General features: G+C 42.7%; 1 pseudogene across 1 annotated transcript; it reads right to left on the minus strand.

The window, feature by feature from the left end:
- Positions 1-22,465: 22,465 nt before the first annotated feature.
- On the minus strand, positions 22,466-24,632 carry LOC306638394 (E3 ubiquitin-protein ligase RNF26-like; annotated as a pseudogene). The gene has a single exon. The product of its transcript is annotated as an E3 ubiquitin-protein ligase RNF26-like (transcript).
- Between the last annotated feature and the right edge of the window lie 958 nt (positions 24,633-25,590).

Raw genomic sequence — 25,590 nt, forward strand, 5'->3', positions numbered from 1 at the left:
CGACCGCTGGAAATGCATGTATATCATATCTGATAGATAATTACCAAACAATGCTTTAACATTTTCAGATGAGCAGCAACTATTTTGGGACAGGGGTCTTTTGGGCAGAAAACTGATTTGGTTCCAAATTAAATTTGTTTTCTGTCTACAGGAGAAAAAGCAAACAATGTGTTAGCCATATAAGAACTTGGAGAATAATTAGGCTACCCCTAGAAACAGAAAAGTAGATTGCCTCTGAGAGTCAGGATGCAAAGTGAGAGCTATGGATCAGAACACACGTACATAGAAACACTCAATGGAGACAGGATGGTTTCCAAGCCAACAGAACTTTGCAGAAACCTATTTTAATATATTATCATAGTTTTGAGACTACATCATTTTTGGAATTGGAGAGGAAAATTTGGTCAGTTATGAAAACAAATGAAAAGGAAGTGACTAAGGCCAACATTAGCAGTGCCCAGTCAAACCCTGTCCAAGAAAAAAGCCATGACTATTGGACTTAAATTATTCTAGTCTGCAGGGTCTGGAACTTAATAGAGAGAGCAGATTTTAAATGTTTCCTGGTTTCAAATTGTTTATGATGAAACAGAGGCCTAAATTTAGTATAACTTGAGGGTTACAATATCTATGTTCTCTTGTCCCTTCAGCCAGAACCATCCCTGACACTTGTCTCCATCTCATAATTGACAACCCTGGGCCTCAGTCAGGAGCCACTTCCACCTGAGAGGTCTTCCCCAACACACCTAATCCAGATTTCATGACTCTCTTGCACTTTTGCAAACAGTCCTGCACTCCCTTTATCAAAGCCCTTCTTATCCGGTGTCTCATCATCTGTTCCTCCGTATTTAAAGATCTCCTCAAGAGTCCTAATACCAAGGACCAGTCTTTCCTATAACCTCAGAACTCAGCACAGATTCTAGAACATCATAAATACCTCCCCCCAAGAAACACTGAAATGATTAAGGATAATGTGTTGATTAGGCCAATGCTAATCGTTTCGTGGATCACCTCAGATTTTAGTGATTTGTTAGGTGACAGTCATTTTCTTAGGCATCCCCTTGGCATTTACTAGAGGAAGACTCTCCCTGGCCTTTTAGGTGGATTCAATTATCCCCCCAAGATTTTATGCATCTGATATTTTCTTCTAATTTACTTTATTGGCATTTTATATATATAATATATATAATAAATACAATAAAGTATTGACGTTTTATATATATATAACATATCCATAAGTAAAATGCCATTTTAAATAAATTGTTAATAAAGTAAACATATTACATAGACAGAGCCTTATTTGTATCTCCCGCCTTTATAATTTCTGTGATAAACAACTTGATTTTTCTGAATTCTACTTGTCGGCTTCACAGTTTTGTGGAGGTGGGAGGAGGAGTGATAAGGATTTGAAGTTAACAGCAATTTGAGCATCGAAATAATGAATATCAAAGAACCATTTTAGGGATCTCTGGAGTTCAGGTTGAAGACTAACTACCTTTGATGCTCAGTAATCTGATACAGAAGAGGTGAGTGAGAAACAGCATACTCTATAGGAGAGGATGACAGATTTCGACATGGGATGATGGGAAGGACACCTGAGAGGGCAGCAGAGAAGATCCACTGGTAAGGAACAGAGGAGGAATGGCACAAAGCAGGAGAGAAAATGTGACATGGAAGGCAGATGGGGACAGCAGAGCAGGGTTTCCTCCTGCAGATGCATTCCCAACCTCTATGTGGCTGCTAAGAACTGAGATTCATACTTCTGCAAACACTACTGGTGCCCCCCAGAAGGAAGCAGCTCATCAAGACGGTTCATAAGCCTCTTTCTTCTGTGGGGCTCCGACCTGACCAAGCAATTGCGTAGTTTGTGGTGTTGAAACATACAACCAAGATGTGGCAGTCTGACGAGGCTCATGAAGGCCACAAATTGCTACCTACTTTTGATGATTAATTGTGGAAAGATGGCAAAGTTGGGGAAGAAACTGAAATGTGTCCCTTAAATGTCTACTGCTCTGGTTGGGAATCTAAAGGCTAGAAAACTCCAGAATTTTTGTCTCTTATATCCCTCTGCATCCCTCTTCCAGCTATTGTCGACACTGAGGGGAAAAAAAAGAAGACCAAAATATAATCTTTGTGAGGACAGGCACGTGTCCACTTTGCTCATCACTATATCCTCATGGTCTAATACAGAACCTGGAAAAGGAGCACTTCAGTGATTGAGTGAATGCAGAAAGTGAAAGGTTGGCTCCATAGATTACACACAAAAGGAGCTAATATTTTGATTACCTGCAGTTTTAAGTTTTTACATGCAGTGTAAACTGAAAGTCAAAATATCAATGAAGACATAGTTTTAAAAGCACCTCATTAGTAAGTTTTCATTAACAATACAAAATTAATTATATTCCAGGACACTCAAGAAACTCAAAGGTGTGTTCACGAACATTCGGTGAACCATGAAAAATGGAAGAAGCTTCAAAAGTTCAGAGGTAAGAAAATATCATCCTGAGTTTTACAAGACAGAAAAGGTAGATATTGGAAATGAAAAAAAAAAAAAAAAAAAAACAGATAAAAACTGGCTGCCAATCCATAACCAAATTAACCATTATCTAGTTTCTGGGTATTTAAAAAATATGGTAGCAATCATGAGGATCTATCAGTAAAGATGCCCAAATGATTCTGAAATTAATTTGAAAGAATACAAGTACCCTTATGAATGATGACTCTTAAAAGAAGAACTATGAGGGGAAGTTAAACTTATGATATCTTTTTTTAACTTATTTTAAGCAATAATAATGAAATATGATTCTAGTATTTCAAACTTAGGAAAGTCAATCTATGAAATGTGATAATTTAGTATAACTTAAAAATGCTATAAAAATGGGAGAAGGAAATATTATATCATATATGGAGGAAAGATAATAATATGAAAGGAAAATATCATAGATAAATTCCAGCTAAATAAAAGAAACTTCCATGTTTTAATTTAATCACACACACAGACACTCACACACACATAGACATACACATAGAACACTGATTAAACCCTTATAACATTAAGGAGAGATGGTCAGTTAGGAGAGTTTGAAGCAATCAAATACATTTTGTATAATAAATATTACTAAGCTACTTGTCTGTGGTGGGCATTTCCTAGGTACTGGGGAGACTTGGTAAACAGAACCCCAAGGTTCATGCTGTCAAACCTATATTCTAGAAGAGGAAACAGGCACCTGACATTTGAATAGATTAGGAAAGAAAATAATCCTGGACAGTGATAACATGATAGAAAAGTCATTGTCAATGTGCATAAAATGAAAAAGAAATATAACTGTGTAAGAAAATATTTGCATCCAAAATGACAGAAAAGAACAATTCCCTAATGATTTCAGAATGCATATATGTATTTCTAGAAACTACCCCTTAGGGCTCCACTAGCCAAGCTATCAAGTCTCAAACCAACAAGATTTACACAGGAGAAAATACAAATAGGAAACAAATGTCTGGGAAAATGTTCAAACTAACTTGTAATCAAGAAATGCAAATTTAAGCAACTTTTTAACATCTGCTAAGTTAAAAAAAAATGCTTGAAAAAATAAAAACCAGACTTACAGGAAGGATGACAACATAAATACAGTCTCCACTCTCTTCCAGGAAAATAACTGAAATTACCAAAGTAGCATGAGATGGGTTGAGGGCAGGAGCAATAGCCACAGACCAGGGAATGGTGCCAACCATATATGAACCACAGAGTGAAAAACGTCTGCCATTTTCAGTACCAACTGTGAAAAGAAACATCTACCTTTCCTCAACAGCAGTTGCAGGAAGGAGAGGGAAATTATGGCAAAGTGAGCAGGTAAAGAGCAGGTGAAATGGGGATCACGCTTGGAGTCCACCTCCCCATAGCCGTGGGTCATCCACGGACCTGTTGGCAAAAGGGAGAGGAGAAAACTGCAGGCCACTCCTAGCCAAGTTCCTCACAGCTGGTCACTTGATAGTGACTCTAGTGGGTTTAACAGGGATTTGGGGAACAAAAGGGTGGGAAATTTTTGTAAGGTCTGGAAACAAAGGTGTCCTGTGGGAGAGATGGTAATTAATGGAATATGAGGAACAGAGGTAAAGACAGGCATTTGGGAGAATTTATTTACAGCCAAATCGAGCAGGAAGCCCACAGGCCAAAGAATCTTTTTCTTAACTGAATTATTTCTAACACTGTTCCTTTGCCCTAAGCCTGAGACTCAACACAACACTGGAAAGACCCTCCCCAAAGGACTGAATACTCCTCAATTTGATGAAGCCACCACTTCTGGGGTAAATTTAACAGAAAACAATTGTGCAAAGTACCCAGGACTTCAAGGCCTATGGTTCAAGGAGCCCTTCTGTCTTTCTACATTGATGAAGACCTCCTTGCTCATGTGATGTCACTTCAGCCAGCTCTCTACATACTTTTTAAGGAGAGAAGCCCAGTCGCACCCAAACAACCACAGAAGGAAACTTAACTATTTGCATCACTTAGGGGCAAGTGATAAACCTGGTTAGTACTTTCCTCCTTCAAAGAAGGAGAAAGAAAATGCCAAGATGAATCTAAGAAACAGCAAAGTAACGGTGGGCGCATTTGAGCATGTAAGCTCTAGAATCAGGATCCCAGCAGTACCATTTACTAGCCATGCAACCTTGGGCAAGATAATTAACCTTTCTATGCCTCATTTGTAATCATCCTAAAGATTAAATGAGATAAGTATTAAAATACTGAAATGTGTAACTCATGGTAAATATTAAAAGAATTGCCATCATCAACCTTAAATTACTATGCCTAAGCAAAAATTTTGTAATTAATAAAAAATAAATAAACTTGATACATCATTTCATGTTTTTTGCCAAGTACTTTTAACTGTTCTCTCAAGCACATGTACTTACCAACTACTTTAGAGTTAGGGAGAATGGTGTTGAGTCTCCTTTAATGTTACAGTGATCACTCATTGCAGTCATTGAAATGGATAGAAGTCTTGTATATATACTTTCTGAGAGGCAACTTTAAAAATTTGTGCATGAATTCACCAAGATATTTCTTCCTTAATTACAGCTACCACAGCTGATGATGTTTGAATCCTGCAGTGAGGGTAACTTGAAGTAAGTTCTATAGCACAGGAGAAAAATGAAAATGTGGTTGTACTAAACCACTAAGATGTTGAACTCACTTGTTGTTACAGCATAACATAACCTATACTGACTTATACAGAAGTAACAGGAAAAGAGGAGAATATTTCTGAAAACTTGCTTCAAGAAAAAGAGTGAAGAATTTGGATAATAATTGCTATACACACCTAGATATGTGAAGATAGGTCTATGAAACAATAGCTAAAGCATGAGATGCCAAGGCATCCAAGTGAGATTAATAGTGAGGTAGCAAAGTCAAAGAAGGAAAATCAGAAAATAACTATGGCAAGAGCTGAGCCAGAACCAAACTACCCTGTACCCTCATATTGGAGTTAAGCTCCACTGTAGAGTTTGGAAAATAATTATAGATGTGCCCAAAGAATGCTACAAAATTGTTCATCGCAGTATAGTTTAGAATAAAATAAAGAAAAAATACTAAGGAAACCTAACATCCAAGAATAGGGGATTTGCTCAATAAATGTGTGCAAATATTTATAACTTTATAACAATGTTGTCCAACAGACTTTAAGCACTAACAAAATGTCTTATATGAGTGTTGTATAGTGCAATAGCCTCTAGTCACAGGTGTCTATTAGCATTTGAGTGTGACTTACAACTGAGGAAACATAATTTTCAATATTATTTAATTTGATTTAATCTTCATGAATTAAGTTTAAATTCTACATTAGTGATTTCTGAATCAGACACTTCATGTTCAAAATGATGGCAAAAATCTGTATTTGTTGACATTAAAAATGTTCATAATTTGTCATCAAGACTGGGTATATAGAGAGCATTTATAATAAACTTCTTTGAGTATGTACAAGAGTGTGCATGTTCACACAAATACATGTATCTGAGGACTCCCCACCAAAAGGTGTCATCACACTGGGCACAGTGGCACACACCTATAATCCCAGCAACTCGGGAGGCTGAGGCAGGAGGAATGCACATTCAAAGTCAGCCTCAGCAATTTAGCTAGGCCCTGAGCAATTTATAGAGACCCTGTCTCAAAATAAAATTTGAAAAGGGCTGGGGATGTGGCTCAGTGGTTAAGTGTTGGTGGGTTAAATTCCCAGGACAGAAGAAAAAATAAAAGTGTCATGATTGTGTACTGGAAAGTGGCAATGTGGCTAATATTCACATTCTTCTTTAATTCTTTCTGTATTGTGTGAGGTTTATAAATGAGATTATAACATTCTTTTTTGTGGGGAGGAGGCACCAGGAATTGAACTCAGGGGAACTCGACCACTGAGCCATATCCCCAGTCCTATTTTGTATTTTATTTTAAGACACAGTCTCACTGAGTTCACTTTTGCTGAGACTGGCTTTGAACCCACAATTCTCATACCTCAGCCTCCCCAGCCACTGGGATTACAGGACCACCATGCCCAGCAAGATTATAACATTCTTACATAAAGAAATGCAAAACTGTTTTCACGTTACAAACAAAATTCTTAAAAGTTGATGCTTGTAATACTGCACAGAAGCTGCCAATGGTATTGCAAATTGATATAATTATCCTGGAAAATATTAAACAGGTTATATCTCAAGAGTGTATCCCAAAATAATGTTCAAAAGAAGGAAAAAAAAAAAAAAGTTTGTTTAAAAATTGTGCCCCCACTAAAAAAAATTCTGTTCCTAGAGAATAGTTATTCTAAATTATTTTGTAACCATGCAACTTTTTGTCAAAATATGTCCACAAATTAATATGGAAAGTGAAAAGGAAAAAATATGTTAAAAGGTAATTTAGGATAGTAGAATGCATCTGACTTGTTTTCCTTTAGTAATTTAAGACTACTCACTCAATAAACAAATCTTTGTAAAAGAGTTAGTGCCTCAAAAGTATAAGCAGCATTAACCATAAAAAATAATCCCCTGGTTCTCAGTGACTCGACACAAGCGATTCACTTCACAATCTCAGGCAGGAGGCAGCTACACAAGATGGCTGCCTTCTGAATAGCTATGCCTCTCATTCCTCAGCCTCCACAGTCACTATGGAAGGGATCAGAAAGCATGGAGGGTCATGCAGGGGATTAGATGGCCAAGTCTACTTGTGACTTATGTCAACTCAGTCCATATGCTGTGGGCCAGAATCTGGTTACCTGGCCCAGACCCCACTGCAAAGGATTTGGGGAAATATGATCTTCCTCTATGCCCACGAAGAAGACTGGAATTAGGGATCATTATCCAGTCTATGCTGAATTTTCCATGTCCAACAGAATTTATTTTCTTTCTTGATAAATTTATTAAGCAGGCCAATCAGGTAGACCAGTACTCTTGGAATTTTTGAAATTAGAAAAATATAAATGGCCAGTAGATATGTGAAAGTGTGTTCAACATCACTCATCATCAGGGAAATGCAAGTCAAAACCACAATGGGATACCATCTCACAGTTGTTAGGGCAGCCTGTTCAAAAAATAAGATATAACAAATGTAGGTGGGGACATGGAAAAGCTGGAATACTTGTAAAGCATTGGTGACAAGGTAAAATGGTACAGCCATTATGGAAAATGATTAGAGTTTCTGAAAAAGTTAAAACAGAACTACCATGTGATCCAATAATCCCACTTCTATTTATCTAAAAGAATTAAAATCAGAATCTCAGAAAGGTATTTGCACTCCCATATCATTGCAGCATTATTTAGAGTAGCAAAGATGTGGAAATAAGCTAATTGTCCATCAAATGGATGAAGGGTATACATACTCAATAAAAGACTGTTCAAACTGAAAAATTCAGAAGGAATCCCTGTCATTTGTGATAACACAGATGAACATTGAGGACATTAATTGAAATAAACTAGTCAAAGAAGGACAAATTCTGCATGACTCCACTTATATGAAATACCTAAGTTCAACATTATATCAGAAATGCCTGCTAGTGCAATAAGATAAAAGTATAGAAAATCACAAGTGTACCATAATTGCCTATGTTCCCACCAGCTAGAACTAACTGTATTTAGCATTTTGTTACAATATCATAAGGCGGTGTGTGCATATCACTCTGTACATTGCCTCATGCATGCTAGGCAAGCACTCTATCAGCTGAGCCCTAATCAATGTTTTAGGAATGATCAGTGTTCATACTTAGCATTCTAGCTCACTTTTTAACTACAGTAATGAAATTCATTGTATGAATATGTCACATGTTAATTATCTACTTACCTATTATTGGATATTGTGGTTATTCCCATTTATCTCTCTAAAAATTCAGCAAGGGACATCCTTCAACACATCCCTTCATGTAGCTATGAGAGGATATATGCATAACAGGGATGTTTCAAGGTCAAATACAGGATTTTTCAACATTTAAATGTATAACTTACATACATGTGTGAAGATGTAAAATACATATATAACAAACTTATAGTAGAAATGAACTCTGAAGGGGAAAATGATGTGATGGATGACAAAAATCAATGTTCAGATTTTTCATAAGTGAGAATACTGAGCCATAACCAGCAAGATGGGATTTAAGAAAGATAACATCTTGGACGTAGTTGAAAGAATTAAATGCCCACTGCAAAAATGCAGAAATACAGCCAAATTCATTCAGGAAAATATCTGCAGTATTAGTTAACCCCTCCTTTGCTGTGAGCCAACAGTATTTATTATTCACTATTTAGGCCCCCAAAGTATATATTTATACAACTTATATTAGTAGAAGAAAAAAGTTTTGGGGAGTCCTGGCTTTAACCCTGATGCCACACCACCAAGTCAGAACTCAAGGGCATTCAAATGAAACCAAATCCTATTAGCATGAGCACAAAAGGGAAAACAGTCGTTGCATGTACCATGCTGCAGAGAGGATGGGGCTGGAATAAGTATGGGAGAATTAAAACCAGGGCTTCAAATGCAGCTCAGACTCTCTCCCTTGCTCCATCTCTCATCAATGCATCTCTGCCTGCTGCATTTATTCTCTAAGTCACCCAGTGCACAAGAATGGCCACAGTCATAGCAGGTCTAGAAGATCCTCATTTGCAGCTTCAATTTGAGAAACTCCACGGGAGGTCTTTGCTAGCCCAACATGTTTTTTGTTTTGTTTTGTTTTGTTTTTGTTTGTTTGTTTCTTTGTTTTTTGTCTACTTCTTTGACAAATCAGGATGGAAATTCCCTCTGCAATCAGTGGTTAGAACAAAAGAGGAACAACTCCTAGGTAGCCTTAAGAGCATTGTTGTTGACCAGGCAGACACCCAGTGCGTACCTCCCAATGCTATCATCCTGGAGCCTGGAGTCATTGGGCTTACTGTTATCTGCAATCATTTTCAATCACTTCACTTGCTTTCTTAGAACCTATTCTGATTCTCTGGTCATTGTCCTGCAGACAGTGAATTGCAGATATATGAGACATGTAAATTAAAATACGTGGTATTATATAAACTATGTGATATTTTCTCCATTGGCTTCATATTTCTAAGATTCACAAAATAGACTAGCTACTCACTTATTCTCACAGGTATCAAGAAAAATACTCATATCCACTGAATGGAGCCCTCATAAGTGATTACAGCAGGTACAGTCAGAACACCTGCTTCAACTATGTGCCCGGTCATTACCAAACTTGACATTTATTTGAGCTCTGACTATGTGCATCCCCACAGGCATGGGTCTATACTTAAAGGATTTATAACCTCACATGGCCACCCAAAGTAGAACCACCAGGGAAGGTGAACCCATGCAGAGGAAAGACTTGATCAGCGGCTGGTTTCTGAGCAGTTGTCCCAATCACCACCAAGTCATTAGGTGCCTCAATCAAATTTAGACAAAATGTTTGGAAGGAGTGAGGATTTCCAACAAAACATAAAGAAGCTAAAGCAATTTGTCTAAAGAGATCTAGAATAGAGACTCACATTTAGAGTGTTTTGTTGGGCATTCTATATAAGGGGTCTACAATTAGATCCAGGGGTAGAATCACCTGGAAATGATAGATAGATAGATAGATAGATAGATAGATAGATAGATAGATAGATAGATAGATAGATAGATAGATAGAGGTGCCCAACTCCAAGTATTCTCATGGGGTTCATCTGAGTGGAGTTTTATGACTTACACTTTTAGGGATAATTGTAGCTGATACTTTATAGCACTTACTATGTGGCAGACCCTTCTCAGTGTCTTATTATTCTCTAAATCCTCTTTTTAACCATATGAGTTAGGAACTGTTATTATATTCTTAATGATGAAACCCAGAGAGGTCAAATAACTTGACAAATGCCAAACAGTGCTGGGATTTGAAGCCAGGGAGTCAGGTTTTACAGATTCTTTGTTTTACAGATTCTCAAAAAAAGAAAAGGAATTATGAAACTCCCTGGGTGATTCTGATGATTCAGTGTTGGTCCAGCATTTGGGAACCACTGCACTATAAAATATAAGAAAATTATCATGTACTGAACAGCGCTTAAGGGTAAGGACTCACTTATTCAGTGCCCACGTGGTAAAGAACGTTGTTGAATAAATTCCAGGCAGGAGTTCTTAGAAGAGTTTGCATGGAGGAATCTGCTGAGCCTGCTACAGCAGGGATAAAGTAGGGCAACTGGTGTGACTCATCCATGTTTGCTTTCCGCATTAAAGTAAGTGCCAAAAACCAGAAAGTAAGATGCCTCATCCTGCCCTCTCCTTCGTGCCCTGCTCAGTCCCTTAAATCTGTGGCTATTTAGGCCCACATAACACCTTATTTGGAAAAACAAGATTCTCAATTCTTCTCCTTCAGTTCGTCCTTTCCTCCAATTCTGTCTTAAACACACACACACACACACACACACACACACACACACACACACACATGGACGATTAAGAGGATATAAAGCTTCAAAGAGAGTGCAGGTTAATTTTTTTGTATACCATAGACACTTGATGGATGGATGCATGGATGGATGGATGGATGAGTGAGTGGATGGCAGGCGAAAGAGATTGGTAGAGGTCTAATAGTAAGCCAGTATCCATGCTCCCTATGGATTTGGCAGGACTGCTCTACCCCAGTGACATGTAACATTTGATCATGATTAAGTACATACTTTTTGGATAAGGAAGCTTAGTTCAATCCTGCCTCTATTATTTACTAGATGTGTGACCTTGGGCAAGTGATTTATCCTCTCTAAATCTCATTTATTCCTTTTCAAATAAGAAATAATAATAGCACTTAAGTTTGTAGTAATTATAACACCTGCTTCCAAAGGTGCTGTAAGATTATGCACATTTAGGCTGGAGATGGAGCTTAGTGGTAGACCACTTGCCTACCATGTACAAAGTCCCTAAGTTTGATCCGCAGTACTGAAAAAAAGATAATGTACGTGCTAAGCATAATGTTCAGCACATATTTTTAAATGCTCAAACTTCATAAGAAATTATCAGTCAAATTTGGTTGAGACATGTAACTGGGTACAGCAGTACACCCCAGTAATCCCAGAGACTCAGGAGGTTGAGGCAGGAGGATGGCAAGTTCAATGCCTGCCTGGGCAAATTAGCCAGAACCTGTATCAAAATAAGAAAATAAAAAGGGCTGGTGATATAGTTCAAGGGTAGAGCATCCCTGGCTCTCTTCTCAGTACCACAAAGAAAAAAATTTATTTCTAATATTTTGGGGAGTAAATTTTTGTAGACATTATTTGTTCTGAAAGACAATCCTCTTTTGGAACATGAAAGGCAAATGGCAGGTCTCTTTAGGTTGGTATGGAAGGGGAAAAAGAGAAGGGAAGAAAGGGAGGGAGGGAGGAAAGGAAGGAAAAGGGAGGGAAGGAGAGAGATGAGGAAGAAAGAGAGAGAAGGAAAGAAGGAAGGAGGGAGGGAGGGAGGGAAGGAAGGAAGGAAGGAAGGAAGGAAGGAAGGAAGGAAGGAAGGAAGGAGGAAGGAAGGAAGGAAGGAAGGAAGGAGGGAAGGAAGGAAGGAAGGAAGGAAGGGAGGGAAGGAGAAAGAAGAGAAGAGAAAGGAAGGAAAAGATGAGGGGAGACAGAAAGAGGAAGAAGGGGAGAGAGAAAAAGATAAAGTGGGGAGGAGGAGGGAAAGGAAAGAAGGAGAAAGGAAAGATGGGAAGGAAAAGAGATACAGGAAGAAAGAAAGAAATAGATTGAGAAAAGGGGAGGGAAGAAAGAAAGGAGGGAAGAAAGGTAAAAAGATAACTTTCCTCTACTGAAAACCACAATAACATTTCTTTAAACCCACATAATTCAAAAGGCTTAGCTACCAAGGACAAAGTTATTCCAGTTATAATTGTCAACCAGGAAAAGAAACAGTTAATTTCTGAGAAAATGGTTTGATTCTATAGAAATTCTCAAAGGTTTAAATAGTCCATGTTCAGAAAAGAGATCATTTCAAGGTTATGAGCTAAGGTCACTTCAGCTGAAGAGCTTGGCTCATACAAAATAATCTCAGAACTTAGATTTTTTCCTAGACATGCATATTATTAATTGATTTATCAATTTATTTATGCATACAAATATTTTTTAATTTATTTTAGTGCATCAAAATCAATGTAGCAGTAGAGTTAAGCAAACCTTAATTTGAGTCCTAGTTCCAACCTTTAACAATTGCATGGTCTTGGGCAAGTGGCTGACAACCTGTTTCCACATGTGCAGAGGGGAGATGATGTGATAACATCACCTCTCCAGATGCTGGGGTGGTTAAACCAGGTCTCGCATATAAAGCACTAAGATCTGCATGGAGCAAGCACTCAATAAATATTGGTTACACTTGTAGGTCATGGATATTATCTCCACAACACCTGTTCTTGTCCCTGATGATGCACATAATGCTCTTAAGCACCAATACAAACTTCCTCTGGTCTGTGGATGGAGGGGCCCTAGGCTTTTGTTTGCTCAGAGTTCACAGAGAGAGAGCCCATAGGAAATTACCATGTCTTTCTCCCTCATTCTGCTTCTTATTCACACCCTATGACTGGAATATTTTCTTATCAGCTCTTTGCCAAAATGCCTTTGGGCTACCTCCCCACCCTTCATACAAAGTTCCTAAAACTTCCTCTTTTCCCAGCAATCTGCCTCCAACTAACTGAAAGTGAAAAAAAGACACCCTGCCCTTCATCCAACACTGATTTTTGACTGGTAATTCCATTTCAACAAAACCACTGGCACCTAATGCTGATACACAATGTAAATAATTCATTAGAAATATATGTTTGATGTTTATATACTTGCAGAGTGTCTGCAGAGTCTATTATATCAATCAAGGGAATAACAGGACTCTTAGTCACCAAAAGCAAATGGAAAATTTCCCTCTTTAAATAGGTAAAAATTTAAGGGGCATGCAGATCAACCTTGGAAATACCGATTGCTGATACAGCAGGGGAATTTAGGGTGCATGTATTTTAACACTCTCAGTTTGTAAATGTGGGAAATATGTTACCACCATAACAAACTTAGCAGCACTTTGCAATTGAGAGGCTGGATGCCTGAAGAGGAAAAAAAAATACGAACTGCAAAGCCAAGTGTATAGTGGGTAAAACCCAGGATGTCATGTAGTAATCAACAGTGGCAACAGCAGCAGCACAACAATCCATAATGTTACACTGAGCAAAATGTTTCACATTCATCTAGAAAGAAACCAAGGGTTAAGACTAGGTAAGACTGAAAAATTCAGACTGTGAGAATGGCACCAGTGTTGGGCAATTGTGCAATGTCTTATCTGACCTAAGGGTTAGTCCATACTGCTACAAATGCTACAGGAGAAATGGTATTTTTCAGAAGGGAATAGAAGTTGCCAGTAGAGACCATCCTAGGAAGCATTTCACCCTGGGCAGGAAATATCTACCCTCCAGTGGTAGGTCCTAGACTAAGGCACAGGAAAACTGCCCAACTCTAGCAAGGAGCCAATTGGGTCTATACTGCAAGAATTAGAGATAGCTAACTAGATCTCTTCCCATGGTTGTAGCATGCTATATTAGGCCACTTGGGAGCAGAAAAATAAGGGTCATTTAGGGGCCTCGAATAGTAAAATCTTGTGCCGTTTATAGGTTGTCCTCTGCTTTGTATTTTCGTTCCTCTGCCCCAGGCTTTTCATGACGCATGTTTGCAGTTGTGCTAGAGAAAGTCAGGACAGTAACTCTGCCCTTCCTGGGTGGCATGGCAGAGCTTGCCTTTTCACCCAAGGGCAGAGTAGAGGAAGGAGACCACACATTTTTCCAAGGCATCTCAGGAGAGATCCTCAGCTCCACAACACCTGCTGTTATTCTGGCTGCAATGCACAAATGCCTTGTGCTCAGGGAAGCCTAGGGAAATGAAGCTGAGAGAAAAGACCATTCAGATCAGTGCAGAGCTGGTGAAACAGAACATTTTGCATAGCAGGGAATCCAGAGCAAGGGAAAATCAGGAGACATATCTGTCCTGTGGGAACCCCTGCAGGGAAAGGCCCAGGAGAGTACTGGATTTCCCACCCCCCATGCAATGGCACATTGGGACAATATCTATTTGAACATTAATGGACAGGAATCTTCATAAATTTGAAAATTTATGAACGGGGCATTGGACACCTATGATATACCTATGTGTTAACTCAATCCTTCAAACAATTCTTTGGTCTAGAAATTATTGCCCTCATTTTTAGATGAAGAAACTAAGACTTAGAGAAGAACTTTCCCAAAGTTTTCTGACTCTTCCTCCCTCCAGAGCCTGTGGCTTTTTGGTCTTCTCCTATGGAAGAGGAACCTAAATGTATCTCATCACTCCCACCAAGTCTGGATAGTCCTCAGTCAGAGCAAGTCATCATCAACTCACTGCCCTCTCCATCAAGGCCAAGAATGAAACACAACCTAGGAACTCCATTTGAGTATTTCTTGATGCTTAAGAGTGACATGGTGGTGCATTCTGTCCTGAGTTTCTTCAGCAAGCAGGGACACCGGTAGCCTTGGATTTCCTGGGCCCAAGTCTCAAACCCATGTCAACTGTGGTTAACTGAGAGTGTTCAGAACTGGGGGCACACTGTAGGGTTTGTAGTATTCGTACCTGTTGTAGTCAGATTCTTCACTGCTGTGACTAAAAGTGTTGAAAAGAACAATTTTAGAAGAGGAAAATTTATTTGGGGGTTCACGATTTCAGGGGTTTCAGGCCATAGATAGTTGGTTCCATTTCTCAGGACTCAAGGCAAGGCAGAACATCATGCTGGAAGAGTGTGGTGGAGCAAAATGGTTTGAGACATGATGATCAGTAAGGAGAGAGAGGTGAGAGGTGAGAGGGGAGGGGGAGAGAAAGAGAGAGAGAGCGCTAGCTCAACTCAACAAAGACAAAATATATACCCCAAAAGGCATAACCCCCAGGGACCCACCTCCTCCAGCAACACCCTACCTGCCTACAGCTACCACTCAGTTAACCCCATCCAGGGATTAATTCACTGATTGGGTTAAGACTCTCATAACCCAGTCATTTCATCTCTAAACCTTGTCTCACACATGAGTTTTTGGGGGACACACATCTGTGTGTCATCTCAAGCCTGGATGCAGAAAGCCTGAAGACAGCAACCTGGAGAGGGCTTAGAAATCCAGAGAAGAAAGTTCTCTGTGTATACCACAGCTTACTTTTACAGGGCAACCAGAGTGATGTGGGTTTGATCCATGTATGGAGCCCCATAGAAGCAGAATAGGGAATGTTTCAATCCCTGAGGAAGAGGGATAAGCAATATCCCCTGGAATTCAGAACCTAAGAAAATTTGATATCCAAGTCCTAACTTAGATAAAGTGGAGCCTGAGAAGAACTTATCCATAAACTACGAGGGAGAAGAGAGAAGGAAAGAAGAAAGAAAGAAAAGAAAGGAAAACTCTAGACTCAAGTGGTAAATTTAGCTAAATATTTAAGAATGTAAACCAATTCTACATTGCTTACCAACTCATTTTTGGAGCACAGCATTATTCTGATATCAAAAACAAAAAAAAAGACACTTAAGAAGAGGAAACTACAAAGTAATATCCACATTTAAATTAAATTCAAAAATTCTTAACAAAGTTTAGCGATGGAATTTTATGATCCAACATGCTGTTAATCCAAAGGGAGCAGAAAGAAAGAGATAAGTCAGGATGAGGAAGCAAATGGTGACACAGGAAACTCAACCCCCAAAAGAAGGTTGGAAGCAGAAGATGGGTGGTATCGCCTGCAAGAATTTCTAAGCACTTGATCTTGGTGCTCAGTGTTTCCCTAATGGGCCCTGCAACCTGGCTCATGAATATTCTTAGATTGATCTACCAAGAAGCAGAAGCACAGACAGGGATTCTAGTGCACATGGTTTACTAAAAAGCTGCTGTCCAGGGAAAACAGGGAGCGAGGAGAGAAACATAGCAAGGATGCAGCCTCAAATTATAAGAGTGCCTTTGACCTAATCCACATTTTCTGTAGAATATAAATTGTATCACAAAATCATACCACCTGAGGAAGGGGCTGGTTGGACATTAGTCATACTCTACATCTGTCAGCATCTGTCAGTCATCTGAGGTCCCTGAGGAGTAGGAGGTATCAGCTCCCCGTATCCCTGGGTGAGAATCTCAGAAGTCAAGGGAACTCTCTGCAAGAGTGGGCAGGTATGTGCTCCTGGCTGCAGCACTCACTGCACATGGGGAATGGGGGTAGCAGCTGTAAGGGGTTTTGGTGTGAGTCCAATAGCTTCTGGCAGAGACCTTCAGGCAGCCACCCCAAATCAGGAAAGCCGAGGTCTGAAGTAAGCTTGCAGTGGACAGGGTTAGGAGACATGTGTTCAACAACTATTTCCATGGTCAAATTGGGAGGACATGCAGGTAATTGCATATAGGAGATAGGGATGCGGGAGTTTAGTGGATGAACATTAAAGTGTAGGATCATCCTCAGGCCCTGGGGAACTGGAGAAATGGTGGGGCCATTGTCAAAGATAAAAAAAGAAAATCTGATGCAGGACTTGGGACAAGATACAGATTGAGTGTAGGTATTTTCAGTTCGAAGAAGGGATTGATGGCTTATAGACAGCATCCCTGGAGTCCCATAGGAATTTCAGGGACAAACTGCATAAGAAAGATGGGCCACGGTGGGGCAAGGAGAAAGTCGAGAGCTCTAGTTACAACCCTTCCCTTCCAAGCCAGAGCTCATCTGCTGTCTTGATCCGATTCCCCCACACACAGACTGAGGGAAGGGCTCCTTTACTGGCAGTATAGGGAAAGACGATCCCAGGAATCAGATACCGAGAATGAAAATGGAAAGAGAAAAAAAGCCACAAAGAGTTTATTTAACAGTGAATTGTCTCTGCAACCACAAGAGGCATGTTCGCTTGGAGACTCTTGGACAACTTGTGCAGGACTCTCTTAGATGTTGCCCACAGAGGATTAAAAAGCTGCAGAATTTTCCCACCATGTCTGCAAACTCATTGGTTTGGGATGGCTCCTGGATGTCCCAAACCCCTCATTTCCACACTATGCTGAAGGCCAGCAGAGAGCCACTGTACCGGCTGCAAAGGTCTCACGGCGGGATGAGTGCGTATACCTCAGCTGGGGACTCCACCTCAGCCAGATGACATGGAGCAGCACCACTGTCCGCTGCACTGTTTGCCCCACTCTATTTCATAGATTGAATTTCCATGTAAGAGACTCTTTTTTAAGAGAGGGTCTCTTGTCTAGAAGAATAGGACAGTCAATAGTCCTATAATCAAAAGTCCACAGCAGAAGGCACGTCGAAAGAGGCTGTTGGCTCCTCTAGTCTCACCTCCAAACCTCTGTGTAAAATTAATAGTGTGCTCTGGGGACATCCCTCCCATTACCTAGACTTAGTGAAAAGGGACAAGGGTAGAAGCATGGTAATCTCTGCCATATCGATTCCTCCCGTGAGCCTCTCTGTGCCTCCCAGGAGACACCGCTGCTCTCAGTGCCTATTAGCAGTTCTGTCTCTTAACCTCCCAGTCAGCCCAGCAGTGTGAGTCCAACAGAGGCCCCAGCTCCAATTACTCCGTCAGCACAAAGCCTGGCTGGACTCAGCCTGAAGCTCTGCATATTGGAAATTGTACTCTCCACCAGCACAGGGACAAGCAAAGAGTAGTATTCAATAAAGCCCAACCTGTAGTCTGGTATGGCGGGGAGGCAGGAAGGACCCATCCATGAATTAGCTGAGACGCTGCAGTCATCAATCAAGTTTGACCTGGGTGTTTAAAATGTACATGAAGCCAGGACCCTGCCACAGAAATTATATGGAAAATCAGTGCCCAGAGGAGGCTTGTGATGGCTAACTGTGCAAGTGGCAATAGCTATCATTCCATCAGAGCAGTGAGATCCCATAACCTAAACAGGAAAGTCTATATGACCAGAAAGGTATTAAAAATGTGCACCACTTAGAGGAAATAATTCTCTGCTTGCATTCATTTCTAGGAAATTTTTGGCAGAAACTCCTATCTTCCAAGTGAAATTAGGTGTGGAAGTGACAGTCAAACACTGACTATTTATCACCTTGTCTAGAGATGTATAGCTCTCTTATCATGGCTAAGACAGGGATACATTTCTACAGTTTAACATTTCATTTAGGTTGGCCTAATGCCAAAAGGGAAAATGTGATAATCTGCCACTTATTTTTGTTTGGTAAAAAAGTTTCACAATAGCAATTTAGTTCAGTCCTTATTGTGTTCTTTGTATGACAGGAAACAACCCTGTTAGTTTGTGAATTGCTGTTAACTGGCACCTTCCCTGCTTCTTTCAGTGTTTTCTCTTGGATCTCAGAAATATACCCAAACACGCACTGTACTGGGCCAGAGCTTTCACCCTTCACCTGTGAGTGTTCCTGAATGGTGGTGAGACCCTGTGCTTCAGAGCAGGGCTCTGGAGCCAGGCAGCCTGGGTTTCATTCCTTCTCTGCCATTTATTGACCATGCCACACTGTACAAATTCACCTCTCTTAAGTCTCAGTTTTATCATCTGTTAGATGCTGATAAATAGCACTTACTTGATAGGACTGTTGCAAGAGCACTCAGAATCATGCTTAGCACAAGTGTGGCTTTTTATCTCTTTTACGGTAGCTACTCTATTTCTTGGCTCTTTACTCCCTGCTCCCACGGCCACAGGTGTAGTTATAAAGGTGCCTTTGAACTTTGCTAAGATCTTAGAATCTGTTCTATGAGTGGATAATGCAAGTACTTGGAGCATGGGGACAATAAAGAAAGGTAAGGTTTCTGGGAGGCCCGTAGGAAGGTTAGGACATGCTTCAAAGTCCACCACAGCAGAGGTGACTCCAGCCCTGGCTACACAACAGAGCAAATGGCCCTTCTGGATGGACGGATGCAGTGTCAACAGCAAAGGTGAGTGAGCATGACGGTAGACCAGAGGGTCAGGGGACCCAGGCTGATAAGGACTGTTTTTTGGAAATCAGTGTGAGGTCTGACAGTGGCCTCAGTGCCAAGGCTCTGCATGTTTCTCAATCTCCCCTCGCCAGATGGAATCAGCCCCATTGGCCAAGCTGCTGGCTGACCTGCTGTCAGGGAGAGGTGTCGTGGAGCCCTCGACTCCTGCGACCTGGGAAGGCAGGCCATGATCTCAGTGCCCGGACACCTTGCCTCTCCTGACTCCATGTCTCCAGGAGCAAGTCTGCTTGACCTTGAAAATAGCTGATCATGAGAGGGGAAATTATCACAGCCCAGAACAGACTAAGAAAACACTTTAGAAAAAAAAGAGCCTTTGGCAGATTCACAAAATGTTGAAGAAAGAAGCTCCTGTTGTTAGGGGACTGAAGGAGTGCTAGTTTTTTTGACTGATGAGCTGGTTGTAAATGAGACCTTGAATGGGGCCCCAGGCATACTATCACAAAATGCAGGGTTTGGCTGGAAGCCTCTGTGGGCCCCTGGGTTACCTCCTCTAGCCCCTCAGGTGACTCCAGGAAGTCTCCACCTCTGAGGGACATATTTTGGAGAATGCAGTTCTAGTGCATGTGTTATTGAAAGCTTAGTCCTTGAACCCGATACCAATCCAATAATGGGTACATGTTTTTGGGAAAAAGGAAAAAAGAACTTTTATTGCTTTCCTAGCAAAGGAGAAACACAGAGGGACTCCTGTCCCAGAGGCTGTGCTTCTGCCCATCAGAGAGAGTAGGGATTTTTAAAGAGGGGAATCAAAGGCTATATTCCAGGTATGCTCTGTCCGGAGTTGTAATTCACTTGCTAATTTGGGAGGCAGTCCCTTCTTAGATCTGGTGCCATTCCCAAAGTCTGATTTACTTCATTCCTGTGCCTGTGGTGGGTGTGTGCTCAAGGACAGATAACTCTGCCTAGGATGGGGAAGAAAGGTAATCCTGTTTCCCCTGAGATAGGGAATGGGAGACTAGAGGGGGAGAGATTAAGGAAGGGGACAGTGAGAGGAAGAAATAAGTCGGGTTTAAAAATAAGTCGCAGTGGCAGAGCAGCAAGGGCGATATTCAAAGCGTGAAGTGGACCCCTGCTACAGGCGGGCAGAATTAGCAGGGACGTGCCCGCAGGGTCCCTCTCTCGACTCTTCTAGGGTTTCCACGGTGTTGACACTCTCCTCTCACTCCAGCCTGGTGGGGGGTGGCGGGTCGGGGGAGTCACAGGAGGAAAGTCTAGAGGCTGGGACAGAGGATAAAGACTTTGCAGAAAACTGAGCCCGCCGCCTAATACAGGATGAGAAACAGGATGGAAAATGGAAATGTGTAATGAAGAGAAGAAAATAACATCCTTGGCTGTGAAATTAGAAGATAAACGGATCAAGGCAGACTCGAGGAAGTCTTTTTAAAAGTTTCCCAAGAAGAGAGTATAGCGGCCCTCCAAGAGGAGATTGATGCCGGGGCTGGAGCTATTTGGGCAAGCACGGCGGGCAGCGCCTGGGCAGCCTGGAGCTGGCTGGGCGGGCTTCAGGCTACACCTGCCAGACTTCCCCTGGTTAGCAGGCTTCTGTTTCCATGCGCCCTTTTCACACTGGCCACCCCATCTTAACAGGCTGCTAGATTCCCTACAGGCACTGCCCATTCTACCTTGCTCTAAGGTTTGCTCTGTTAGCCAGCCAAATGGGGAGCTGTTCCTGCCCTGCTCTTACCAAGAAGCATGAGGTGAAGGAGAATCTGCACAGGTGAAATCTGAGGAATCCAAAAGGATGTCACAGGATTCTTTCTCCATTAGGTAGAAGAGCCCCTCCATCATTTCACAGAAACTCTTATCTGGTGGGAGAAATAAAGGTCATTATCAGGAGTGACTTTGACAAACTAAAACCAGGTTGTACCCCAAACCACTTAAAGCAGAACCTCTGGGAGGTAGTAGCATTTGGGGACCAGGGTCAGGGTACTTCCAAGCTGCAGATTAGTGCTTTAGAAGTTGTTCGGTGGAATTTACATATTTATGTGTGTACACACACACATGCACATACATACATGTACACACCGATATAAAAGATGCATATGCATATTTATGTGTATGTATATATGTACACACACACAGAGAACCTGGGCCAGAGGATAAAGAGTAGAAAACTGAGCCTGCCACCTAATGTGGGATGAGGAACAGCATGCTTCTCTCTCTCTCTCTCTCTCTCAATATCTCTCTCTCTCTCTCTCTCTCTCTCTCTCTCTCTCTCTCTCTCTCTCTCTCTCTCTCTCTCTCTCCCTCTCTGTCTCTCTCTCTCTCTCTCTCTCTCTCCCAAACTTGTTTCCAAACAAGTTTCCAAACTAGGAAAAAAAGAAAGAGGATCACAAGTCCTTTACAGTTTTACACTGCAACATCACTTCCCAAACTGACTTAAACATTATCTAGTTACCTAGGGGAATACACCTATTTGACCTTTTCCTTGCTATCGACTAGAACACAGACACTGCTCCAAATTAACCTGTACACTTTTATCTAGTATACAGGCAAATGATTTATGTCCAGCAAAACAGATAACCCCTACAGTTATGTTATGGTCCCTGTAGGATACTGTGCATCTTCATATGTTATCTGGCAGTCGCAATTACCAATGTTCGTCTAACATTCTTTTCATTGTCAGTTAATACTATTTTTCTTTGAATTATCTTTGCCATGTTTTTGGTTCCTTCATTAATGAACTGAATACATTTTGACATGAATTCATTATATTTTCTTTCTTTTTTTTTTTTTTTTTTTTTTTTTGAGCTGTCAGAAGAACTTTATTCATTGGAAACTGGGCAGACAGACCCCTCAGGGACCTGCATGCCCCTAGGCCCTGGCCCCTTCTGTTTGGACCCTAGTGAAATGTACTGTCTTCCCTCCTTAATGTCAGGGAGAGACAAAGAGGAATGCCATTTTTCTGTGATATGGGGAATAAAAGGGGAATGAGTAGAAATCTGGTTATTCCTCCTGAGGCTCCCTGTGGAGCTGGGGTGCCTGAGGGCACATGGTCCCAAGATCAGGTGCAGATGCACACCCCTCCCAGTTTTGGGATCAGGTTGGGAGGGAGCCTCTTAAGATCATGACAGGCAGAAGTGGCTCTAAGGGCACCTGAGAGATTCCACCCCAAACCTACCAGGGCATAGGGGCTCTGGCTGAACACAGAAGTTCAAGATCATTCCAAGGCCCTTGAGTTGCCAAAATACGCAAATGACACTGACCTGTTGTGGCTGCAGAAGCTGGGGAAAAAGTGGGAAGGAGGCAGGGGAAGTGCCTACAAATCCCCAACAGGAAAACCAGAAGCAGACAGGTAGCCCCAGAGGCTGGTATGTGGGTGGGCCCTGGGCAGGTTGGAGGAGAACCCACAGCACACAGTCTCAGGACCTTTGCATAGTGACATACTCACCACCCTCAGCATCAAAGGGACCCAATGGGTACAGAGAAGCTATGTTGCCCCGCCCCCACCCAGATCAGAGTCTTCCAGAATGTCCCATCTCCAAATTTCGGATGTATGGCTTGAGGCTTGGCAGGACAACCATGAGGGCAGAGGGATTTCAGGCAAAGACCCAGCAGTGAGGTGTTAATATGTCCTAGAGCAGGTGCCTGTGTAGAGCGTGGAGGGTAGACAGGCTGGGAGAGTCTTCAGAGGTAGACATTGAGGGTCTGCAGGATACCCCGGCGGCAGAGCAGGCAGTTGTGGTGGTAGACGGGGTAGCGCATCGGGATTTCAGTGCAGGCCTGGCACAGGCATGCAGGGCATAAGCAACACAGTCTTGCTCTGGTCCTGGCAGATGACGTACTTCTTCCGCTCCTCTTGCTCCCTTAGCAACTTCCATGGGTCTTGCCCAGCTGTAGAGTCCTCCTCATTGAGCCTTTCCCTGCCCCGGGCAGGTGTCACTCTGATGGTCCTGACCTCCTCCTCTTCTGCCTCTGATCTGGGCCCTGCTTCAGGAAGAGTGTCCTGTCCCTGGGTCCTGGCTAGGAATACCCTCCTAGGGCCACCCTGAGGGGCCCCTGGTGCCCCTCCCCAGTATGGCCAGCTCGCCAGTTGTAGGCTGCGGCTCCACACTTGGTGCCAGGCCTCCAAGCCCAGGGCTAGGCGAGACAGCCTCACAATGTCCTCTCACAGCCGATGGTAGGATGGCTGGGCATGAAGGTGACTGAGTGTTCAGGTGGCCAGTCTCAGGGTGACGTCTGGGTGCAACACAGTCACTGTCACTGCCAGCACACAAGCCAGCAACACCAGGCCAGTGAGATTGACAAGTACAAAGCTAGCCAGCAGTCGGGCAGCTGAGGCCAGCAGTTCCAATACTAGCTGGCAGGGGATCCAAAGGAGATGGCCATGGCCACAGCACTGCTGGAAATGTGGGCTAGGAAGGCGGCCACCACATCTGTCATCCTCCACAGAGGGCCCATAACTGCATCCCACAGGGCCAGCACCAGGGAGAAGAGGTTCTGAGTGCCAATGAGGCAGATGTTGACCAGGCTGTTGATCACATAGGCTGCCAGGTGCATAGCAATAGTACAGATGTCACAGACCTGGCGCAGCAAAGAATGGCCATTGGAGACCACATTGAGGATACCCCTGTGCAGTATTTCCGGGCTCCGTAGTGCCCCATGAGATGCCAGGTGTCCCGGGAGCTTTAGGCTCTCAAGGCCAGAGCAGCAGCTATACAGCAGGGTACGCAAGGCCTGCAAGTCCCGGAAGGTAAACCAGACCAAGGCTTCCATCAAGGCCAGCAGTGAAAGCAGGACACCGTGGTCCAAGTGCAGACGACTAGTCAGTAACGTGTGCCGCAGGTTGTAGATGAAGGCCAGGAGCCAGGCCAGGGAAGCCAGGAGGGAGGACACCAGCAGGAAGTTGAGATCCAACACCAAGGTCAGCACGTCCAGCACCAGGCCCACCCCAGTCACTACCAGGTACACAGCCTCCATGATAGGGATATTGAGATTAGTCGAAAAGATAGGCTGGCTCCTCAGTTGAGGGCATTGTCAAGGTTGTCAATATTTTGGGAGACCAGGAATTAATTTGTGAAGGAAGTGAGCAGTCTCCAATTCAGGGGGAACCAAGATCTAAGGGAAAAGTGGGTCAGAGAGAAGTGGAGTCTTAATAGAGGGAAAGGGGGCCAGATGCCGCTCCAAGACTCCGGGTTTTGAAGGCGGGATGGCTGGAAGGGAAGAAGCCAAACATCTCTGAAGTGAAGGCGAGAAGAAGAGAGACCTCGGCTTTGGCGGCCTGGGTGGCCTACCACCGCCGGGCAGGGGGTCAGACCAGGAGGAGACCCGGAGGAGACCGGGAACCGATGGGATGGGATCGGGCCGGGCCTGGCGGGGGCCGGGTGGGGGCGGCGCAGGCAGGGCGCGGGCTCGTGGTCCAGCTGGTCCAGCTACGCAGGTGCCCCTATCCCCACCCAGCCCGGGTCCTCCCGCTCGTGGCGCTTGGCGCCCAAAGGGGTAGTGGGAGAGGGAGCCGGCTTCAGCAAACCCCGAGCGCGGCCTCTACTTCCAATTCATTATATTTTCTATGAAACTCTTTTTTTCTAACTTAATTTAAAAATTATGCTTAGCAAATGAGCAGCTGCTTTCATAGTCTCGTCTGACCCCCTTTTCTTGCCTCCAACTCCTGACCCCCCTAAAAATCTTCTCTGGACAGCTCCCCTGGTGCTGGAAATTCCCACATTGGAAACTCATTGCTGAGTTATGTCAGCCCTGTCAGAAAGCTCTAGGTGAGTGGTGAACGAGATCGCCCAGCCAGTTACCATCAGGACTCTGGGAATAGGACCCTGGAGGGGCATGTTGTGAAGAAGAAGCAGGAATAAAGAGAAGCTGGGCAATGTAAATGAGAGGGAGAGGAGCGGGGTGTGGGATGATAGTTAGCACGTAAGATGAAGCAACTCAGGACAAGGAAGAAGAGAAGAGGCATGCCTGCACTGAAGAGGAGAAAAGGCACAAGAGAAAAATTAACTACCTACATTGCAGTTTGGGCCGGCGGTTAGCCTGGCCCTGTTATATAAAGATGAATGAAAGAATGGGAGCATAAAGCATATCTAAATGATTAGAGACTGGACCAAATAGGCTGTATTGATCTCATCTTCCAAACACATCTAACTTATTAGAGCTGTGTGACAAATGCCTGCTGCTCAGTGTGTGCACCACGGGTA

The sequence above is a fragment of the Sciurus vulgaris genome, assembly GCF_902686455.1.
Source record: "Sciurus vulgaris genome assembly, chromosome: 1".
NCBI lineage: Eukaryota > Metazoa > Chordata > Mammalia > Rodentia > Sciuridae > Sciurus > Sciurus vulgaris.